The sequence below is a fragment of the Psammomys obesus genome, unplaced genomic scaffold, assembly GCF_907164565.1.
Source record: "Psammomys obesus unplaced genomic scaffold, mPsaObe1.curated_primary_1811, whole genome shotgun sequence".
Taxonomy (NCBI): domain Eukaryota; kingdom Metazoa; phylum Chordata; class Mammalia; order Rodentia; family Muridae; genus Psammomys; species Psammomys obesus.
The window spans coordinates 1,003,421-1,012,690 of NW_026596176.1; the positions used below are offsets into that span (position 1 = coordinate 1,003,421).

General features: G+C 41.0%; 1 long non-coding RNA gene across 1 annotated transcript; it reads left to right on the forward strand.

The window, feature by feature from the left end:
* Positions 1–2,418: 2,418 nt before the first annotated feature.
* Positions 2,419–8,337, forward strand: LOC129667944 (uncharacterized). Its single transcript, XR_008718845.1, has 3 exons — positions 2,419–2,543; positions 4,308–4,398; positions 8,049–8,337. It is a non-coding gene; the product is annotated as an uncharacterized LOC129667944 (long non-coding RNA).
* The last annotated feature ends 933 nt before the right edge of the window (positions 8,338–9,270 follow it).

The window sequence follows — 9,270 nt, forward strand, 5'->3', positions numbered from 1 at the left end:
GGTTTTGGCTTCTTTGTCAAAAATCAAATATCTGTAGGTGTGTGGGTTTATTTCTGGGGCTTCTGTTAGATGCCATTGATCCACCATTCTGTTTCTATGCCAGTATCATCGATGTCATGCACTTTTGTTACTATTGCTCTGTAGTAAAACTTGAGATCAGGGATGGAGATACCTCCAGATGATCTGTTGTTGTACAGGATTCTTTAGCCAATTCTGTTTTTTTTGTTTGTTTGTTTGTTTGTTTGTTTGTTTTTCCATATGAAGTTGAGAATTGTTCTTTCAAGGTCTGTAAAGAATTGTTTTGGTATTCTTCTTAGTATTTTGAAGGATGGTTTTTATTTACTGCATGTTCATGACCAAATGTCCATTCCAGCTCAAATGTTGTTAGCATCTTAACTGTGAGCCTCAGCATCATACTGATTGTCCTATATCAGCCTCACTTTTCACCATAGTCATGGGCTTAAAATGATTGTGACTTTGAGGTTAGCAGAATTTCTTAAATTTTTGAGATTTTTTTACAACATAGTTGGGGTACAAGAAGTTTTTAGTTACATAAATGTTGCAATTAAAAGGCCCCTGTATACTCTGCTGATATACAGATAGTTCATACACTAAGTCTAAACTGTCAAGATCAGCAAAATCATGAGCTGGAAACCAGAACTCAAAATTAAAGTTCCCCAAACACAGAAGGTTCAAGAAAAAAAGCTCATGTACAGTCCCTAAACATACTATCATGAAGTATCTCATCAGGGATATTTTCCCCTCCATGGTGCATGTGGTAGTTGTGTTAGTGCTAAGCAAACTCCATTTTGAATTAGAGTTTCATTTTGTAAAAGGATGACCCTCTACCCACCCAGCTTCGGGAAAAACCATGGGAGGTACAAACACGTAACCGCCAAACTGGACCAGATGTTCCTAAAGATATCCTTACTTCCCTCTGCCAGATGTTTCCTATAGATATGCTTACTCCCTTTAGCAACTCTGCAAGATGACACCCACCAAAAGCAGTAAAGGTCACCACTCTTGCTCAACCCTTACCCAATGCTGTAATACCAAGGCATGAGTTTTGTTTGTTTGTTTGTTTCCCCTTTAAAAAGTCTGCTCCCCTAGACTTGAAGCCACTCTCCTAACCTACTGAGACAGGGGTGGTTTGTGGCCCAAGTTTAAGCTTGTAATAAAAAGATCCTTGTATGTTTTGCAATGGACTCAACTCCAGGCAGTCTTTTGGGGTCTTGTAAATCGAGCTCAACATACTTGGAGGCTTGTCCAGGATCCCCAAGGACCAACCCCCACAGAACCCCTGGAGCCAGAGGATCAGATCCCCAGGTAAGCGCTTTTCTCTTCGCCAAATTCTGTGTCTCTGTTCTGTCATTCTGTGTATTTTTGAGATCTCAAGGTGGTACACAATGGGTGGCCAGGGAGCAGTCATGTTGATATATACTAGTGGATGTGCTGGCCAGCTTCAGCCATGAGGATCTGGGACTCTCCCAGATCCTGGCTGTGAGGGGCCCGGGATTCCAAGTCTGTTTGATAAGCCAAAAAAAATGTGGGCCGCTCCCACAGAGAGAGGAGTCTCACCCACCAACATACTCGTCTGGGGTTCTTACTCACTCTCCTGGCAGAATCTGTTGTTTGGCTTTGTGTTTGGCTGGCTGGCTGGCTGTGGTGACTGTTCTCATTTCTTTGGACTGGACCCAGACAATGTATAACATGGGACAGAAACCTTCTAAAACCCTAGACTTAATTCTTGTCCATTTCAGGGAGGCTTGACCATGCTCCACAGGCTCTGATGACAGGGGCAAGGAGGAGCCAAGGGATGGCTACAGCATGCAGAGCCCCAGGCTTGGCTTCTCTGCCACTGCTTTCTGGTCTCTGGTCTGGCGGAATCACAGGACACCATTCCAAGCTCTGTTGTTAGCTGGGTAGAGCCAGATTTTGAGGAGGGCCACCCCTAATGAAACAGGACCAGGACAGAAGACCCATCGAGAGACAGGCCACTGTTCCTTTGGTTGTTTTCTTCTTCTTCCTTTCTCTTTGCACACTTTGCACCAGTACACTGTTTTCTTGTGTTGTTCTTTTATGGTTTTGTTTGCTTATGATGGTCTCGGGAGCCTGGTGACCAACCAGCTGTATACCATGGTGACTTTGCCTGCCCCATGCTCCCAGCATTGCAAACTGGGCACCTCCAGTCACTTGTAGGATCATGCTTCAGGGCAGGACAGGTAGAGAGCAGCCAAGAGCACGGCAGGCAGAGCAAGATCACCCAGGCCAATGGGCACATTTCCACCTGGAGGGCAGAGGGAGGGAGCTCTTACTGCTTAGAAGAGCTCCGCTTGTGCAAGCCTGCCTTCTGCGAAGGGAAATGGCAATGGTAACTTCCACCATGGTGGTGCCCACTACTCTTCCAGGGTCAGCATGAGAGGACAGAGATGAGGAGGCAGGCCAAGGCATGGCTGCATCGTGTGACCCCTGGGAAACACTGCCAGCAAGTTCCAAACTCCCACGAATATTTAACAGATAACAAAGTGCCTGAAATTACAACTGTAAGGAGTAAGATAAGTTTTGTCTGTCTGTTTAAATGTATGTATCGCCATTACATGTTTATTTCTGACTGATCTTAAATGGTTAACATACTCTGTATGTCTTGGTTATAGATTGACAGTTATTGGATATGTTTAAAGTTTAATTTCAAGCTCTTGTTTAGAAAATATATATATGTGTGTGCATGTATGTATGTTTGTAAGATCTATAGAAGCGCAGATGTTTTTAAATAGCAACCATGTGGTCTGTCATGTGATGTGTGTGTCTCTGCCATCTTGAAATTGCCATGTGGTATGGGGTAGGGCAGAAAAAATTACAGAACCTTTTAGTCATAATTAATTTTGTTTATCATCCTATTTCCTTTTAGACTAAGAAGACAAGCCTCATTTTAAATTGGTATTGATTTTAGAAATTAAATTGTTAACACTGGTAAAATTTGGTTCTGACTTTTAAAATTATGGTTATGCTTTGTGACTTCTAAAAGGGTACTTTATTTTAATATTGCAAAAACAGATTTGTTTTAAAAATGTGTTTAAGGCTATGAAACATTTTAAAGTTTATCAGGTATGTAATAATGTCTTTATGGAATATATAATATATTATATATATATATATATAATTCAGGGTTGTGTTTTTTGCAGCATGCTGTATGTGTGATTCAGCCCTGGTTTGTGAGGGTCTATTCAGACTAACAGGCTCATTAGAAGTGTGTGCCTGGCTGCCAGTTACTGAATGATTGGATTAATGCTGTTTCTTTCTGGCTGATAAATTTGGTTATGGCCAGACTAGTTCAAGTACAGTTTTAAAATTGTTCTATACTGTTCTGTTATGTAGTTGGTTCTAAAACTTATTTGATTACAATGCTAGCACTTGGTTACGGGAAGCTGTAAATGCTCCACAGTGCTATACCATGGGAGGTGGTAACACCAGCAGTGACACCTAATGGCTATGTTTAAAATTGTTGGCCACAGCCTGTAACAACACATGGCTAGCTGCCATGTCGATCCAGGGATAAAGAGAGTGAAACTATGGTTTTACCGCCATCTTTGTTGAGGGCTGACAGCTGTGTTCAGTTCTCTGTTTAGTGCGAAGTACAACTTCTGTCCTTTAAGCTTTTTGCTGTTCAGTCTTAATATGATATGGTAGGATGAGCAAGATTTGTCAGCCCCTCTATGAACTGTATCTGACTGAAGGTTTTCCTTTGATTTTAGTTTAGAAATATATTTAAAGTTATGTTAGTGACTGCAGTTGGTTACAAAATTGAGCTTTACCTAGTCTCTTATATCTTCAAGGTTAAGCCTAGGATAGGTAACTACAAAGTTTGCCTATGTAGATCTACTTGAAATAGATATGGTCCTAAAACCCTTAACTAAGGAATATGCCAGAATTAGAGATTATAACATTCTGTTTTACAGAATGCAACTTAGAGCAGATAACTTAAGATAGACAAAGAGTAACTCATATGCTGGTCCTCAAGCTTGTCAGAGATCTGTGATATATGGCATTTTAACACGTATAAGCTTATTATGACAGAAAGTCCCAAAATCCTGGCAGTAGCTCCCCAAGGTCTCTGAAATGATTTGTGTATGATAGAAGGCTTCGACTCTGGAGTGTGGGATGCTAACCACTGGGCAAGACTGCCACAACTGGCCCACTGCTAAGGCCCAGCCTAAACTGCAGACAAAGCAGTGGACATCTGGAGAGTCATTATTTCATGTTGCTGAAGACAAGGTGATATAAGTCTCTCATGTTCTTTTTTTCCACAGAAACAGTCTCTCATCTTTGGTGCCTGGTGGCCAGACTGCCTCTGCTCATGATGTCATAAGACCACAGGAGCCAGGGACAACTGCCTATGAGGTGGATTAACTAGTCGCCTCTCCATTTTGATTGGTACATAGATCGGTACATATATTTAGCTTATAATTTATCCTTCTCAGTTATCTGATAACATTGATGGCTAGGCTAAGCTAATGGTAGCTTTACAGCTGAAGAGCAGACAATTAGATCTAGTGTTAGTTTATTGGTCAATTCATTAACCAGTTAGAATTACTAGGTACTAGAAATTAGCCTTGTTCACAGGCTTCATGTTAATTGCTATGTCTTATGGTGAGTAACTGGATAAAAAGATGTAAAGTTTATGTAAGGTCTGAGGATATGAAAGTTATGAGAATCTTACAAAGTTGAGGCTCTAGGAAGATGTTTCAAAGTTGGTAAATGCAAGGAAGATTATAGGGTCTAAGAAGGTGTTCAAGGTATGTGAATGCAAATTGTAATGATACAAAAAATAATTTAAGGCATATTAAAAATGGGAGATATTTCAGATTTCTCCCCCTCTCTGCTATTGTTGTGCTTATGTTGTATAAGATTTCAGAAGTTCAGAGTTAGAACATTGATCAATAGAATTCTAATAAGCTGATGGAGCACTGAGTGCTTATTACCCAGTCACAAGCTTGAGATTTTAATTTACTTTTGCTTGTCTTCTGGAGATAGACCTAAAGGTTCATCTCATCATGCTAAAAACGTCTGTGTAATGTGTATATCTCTGACCTAAAAGCCATGGCTTTTACTAGGTCTTAATGACATGAGTCTACTCCTGCTTTCAGACACTTGTTACCCGCTTTTTCTAAAGTATGGATCTCAATACAATGGTGATATTAATGTACTTCCTTTTGTAAACTAAAGTTCATGTGAGTTTCAGGAAATCAAAAAGTCATAAGATCTGGATCTGGCATAGTTCAGACAGATCTCAGATGAGCTTTTCCCTTGGTCTTGGAATTTGTCACTTTCCCCATTTACTAGACAAAATTTTAACTTCTGTCACTAGTCTGAATTTGTCTCAGCATATTTTCATCTGGTTGACAGACTCCATTGTGGGATCAGCTATGGTTGCAAGCTGAGATCTGGAGTCGCTGAAAGCTGAAGTAAACCAGTCCAGCCTATGTGATGGCTCCCTGTCTCTTCAAGTGGATCACTAATTAGATGGTGCCCCATTGCCTAGCTTTTGACCAGCCTTTCAACCTCCCTGGGTCCCCAATATCTCTGCCCCAATGTCAGCCTTAAGAAATTACAGAAGAGAGAGATTCATCAGCCTTTATCTGACTGAACAGGATGACATACTAAGTCAAAAGGGGCTCCCTGACATTAGTTATTATCTTCCAAGGGCCCTACAAGACCTGCAACCACTTCTCCTAGCTATTTGCCCACACAGGACACCAATTCTTATTCCTTGTGGGATCTCATGGTACATACATGCCAAGCCATTAACAAGTCCAGGCCTGATTTAACTCACTCCTATTGGTTATGCTACAATGCAAAACCTCACTATTATAAGGGTGTCACCACCACAGGTAACTATACTTCCTGTGATAACCATAATCTGTGCACCATTCAGCTCACAGTTATGAGAACCCAATATCATTAAGAATCCCATGATTGGGCCTCTGAAGTCACTGAAGGGAGGAATATAAGGGCTAAGCAAACTCCATTTTGAATAAGGGTTCCATTTTGTAAAAGGTACTGACCCAAGAATGACCTTCTACCCACCCAGTTGCAGGAAAAACCATGGAATATACAAACATGTAACCACCAAACTGAACCAGATGTTCCCAAAGATATCCTTAATTCCCTCTACCAGATGTTTTCTATAGATATGCTTACTCCCTTTAGTGACTCTGCCAGATGGTGCCCACCAATAGCAGTTAAGGTCACCTCGTTTGCTCAACCCTTACCCAATGCTGTAACGCCAAGGCTTGGAATTCCATGCTTACAGTTTTTTTTTCCCATTAAAAATTCTGCTCTCCTAGACTTGAGGCCGCTCACCTAACCTGCTGTGACAGAGGTGGTTTGTGGCACAATTTCGAGCTCATAATAAAAAGATCCTCATGTGTTCTGCAATGGACTCGACTCCTGGCAGTCTTTTGGGGTCTTGCAAATTGGGTACAACAGTTTCAGGGACCCAAGAGACTGTTAGTAGCTGTATATACCCTGTGCTCTACTAGCAGATGGGTACTGAGATAGATCATCTTACAGGGTCCACAGAGACACTAAAACAGATTAGTTACTACTTAAATCCAGAGACATCTGTCCCATGTGTGGGTATCAGTTTCAGTTTGAAAGTCACACTGTAACCATCCCTGGAGAATAGCACCAGTAGCCCATGCAGATAATCCAAGGCATTATCTACATCTCAGAGTGGACTGATTAACAACTACAATATAGATCTGAAGCTGCATTTTCTCCTTCTACATGTATCTGTTCACTTTCTGTTTTTATACCTAAATAGTTGGCCCTGTGTTAATCTGGTTGATTTAGCTGATAATTTTGGAAGATTAAGTCCAGCCACAAGCAACCCCACTTGCTCATCCTCTGCTGAGGATGCTATTTGCTGTGTCACAGTATGGTAGAAGACCTGAAAGGAAATGCCCAAGTACAGAAAGAAAAAGTTGCATTGTGGGCATTGAATTTTGTACCAAAATAATCCAGTAAGAACTCGTCAAGGTCTCAAGGAGCTACAGTAGTAATTATGAGGGTGATACTCACATTTATGTGATGTTCTTGTTTTAGGCATGACCTTAAAGAACCTTCCTCACATACTTCCATACCTGAAGTCCAGATTTCAGCACATGAACATTAACAGTCAAGCTTGTTGTGTGAAACTCCTCCTGGGGAGCTGAGAACAAACATCTTTTCATGCTAGATATTGAATTGCTGATAGATCAAAATGAGGAAAACATCACAGTCCAACTTGGGGAACCAACATGTCTCAGAGTTATTTACAGAAACGTGAGTTTGCAGTTGTTTACAGGAACAAAAAACACTCAATGATAGTTCATTAGTCAAATTCTACCATGGAATGGGAGACAGCTCACAAAACTGGAAAACCAGGAGTGCCCTGAGAAACCTAAAAGTTACTCAACAGTTTGGAGAACATCCTTTCTAGGTAGCACAGCTGCCAGAGGACAGTAACAGGAACATCTCAGGACAGAATTGTTTCGAATTGCTGTCAGATGTAATGGTGTTCAAGAGGACCGCACTGTTTCTGGGTTGACTAAGAAGTGAATGTGACCATTCCAAGACAGAAAGTCCCAGAAGAAGGAGCTTTGCGGAAAGGTTCCCAAGACCTGGCTAACCCACTGAGGGTTGCTCACTCCCACCCTAGCCTGTGTTGTGCTTAAGTTGCTTGTTATTTTGTTCCTCGGACTTCCTCATTCCTAGACAAGGCAGCCTCTCCTCCTCAACACTCTGCTTCTAAACCTCAGTATTTCTTCTTCCTCAACCCTTCTTTCCTGACCACAGCTCCTTATCTGACACTGTAGGTTCTGTCTTAACGTGCAAGTCACTCATGCTCACTGGAGGACTGTCACTAGCTTCTGTTTAAGACAAACGGGTAACATTTATTACTGTTCAACCTCAAGCAGGCATAATCTCCTTGTTCCCTCCATTAGGGAAAGATGACTCTACGGTCTTTTTATTTTTTATTTATTTATTTTTATTTTTATTTTTTGCAGGGTAACTGATCCAACAGTCTGGTGACATGGAGAAATTTTAAAATCTGAGTTCAAATCCTCACAGTAAAAATCAGTCCATAGATTGGATGAACAAAATCTAGAGATCAATATAAAACCTGTATAAAAACCTGATATTTGTGTTTTCAAAGCAAAGACTCATGACCAAACCTTTGGCAGAGTGCAGGGAATCATAAGAAAGAAGGGGAGTCAGTCTGATGGGGAAAGGATAGGAGCGCCACAAGGACCAAATATATCTGGGCACAGGGTCTTTTCTGAGACTGACATTCAACCAAGGACCATGTATGGATATAACCTAGAACCTCTGCTCAGATGTAGCCTGTGGTAGCTCAGTAAGCAATTGGTTTCCCATAGTGAGGGGAACAAGGACTATTTCTAACAGGAACTCAATGACTGTCTCTTTGGCCTCCCCACCCCCCAAGGGAGGAGCAGTCCTGTTAGGCCACAGAGGAGAGCTTTGCAGCCAGTCCTGAAGATACCTGATAAAACAGGATCAGATGAATGGGGAGGAGGTCCCCCCTATCAGTGGACTTGGAAAGGGGCACGGTGGAGATGAGGGAGGGAGGGAGGGAGGGACTTGGAGGGAATGAGGGATCGGGACACGGCTGGGATACTGAGTTAATAAATGTAACTGATAAGAAAAAAAATAAAATTAAAAAAAAAGAAAATAAAAAAAAGAAACCTGATATTTTATTATCTAATTAAAAACAGAATTTAAAAAGTGTTCCAACAAAGGTGCCTGCATAGATGCATAATGTCTGGCATCAACAGGTTAAAAACTTGAACTTTTAGTTTCATGTATGGAACATTGCCCTGAGTCAAGAAGGCCCCATAACTACCACCAAAAAAAAATTCATTTTCATATTCCATCAAAAAAAAAAAACCCTTTGCTGAAAATACCACATACTTTGCTTGCAAATCATGGAGATAAAAATGAAAATGAGCTGAAATTGTCTTCTGTTTTAAAGCTTCATCATCTGCAATTTGTTGTATAAATTGCTAAGGGAGGAAAGCCATCTATGGTCCTACCTTACCCTAGATCCTGTAATTCCTACCTGTACCATATACCTACTTGTACAATAGTAGCATGCCCTTTAAGGGAATAGCTAACTGTTTTCTTATGGTATACAATGTCTGTTTCACAGGAGAGCATCCAGGCATGATAATGTATCCCAGGTTAAAAATCCACTGCTAAAGATACCAT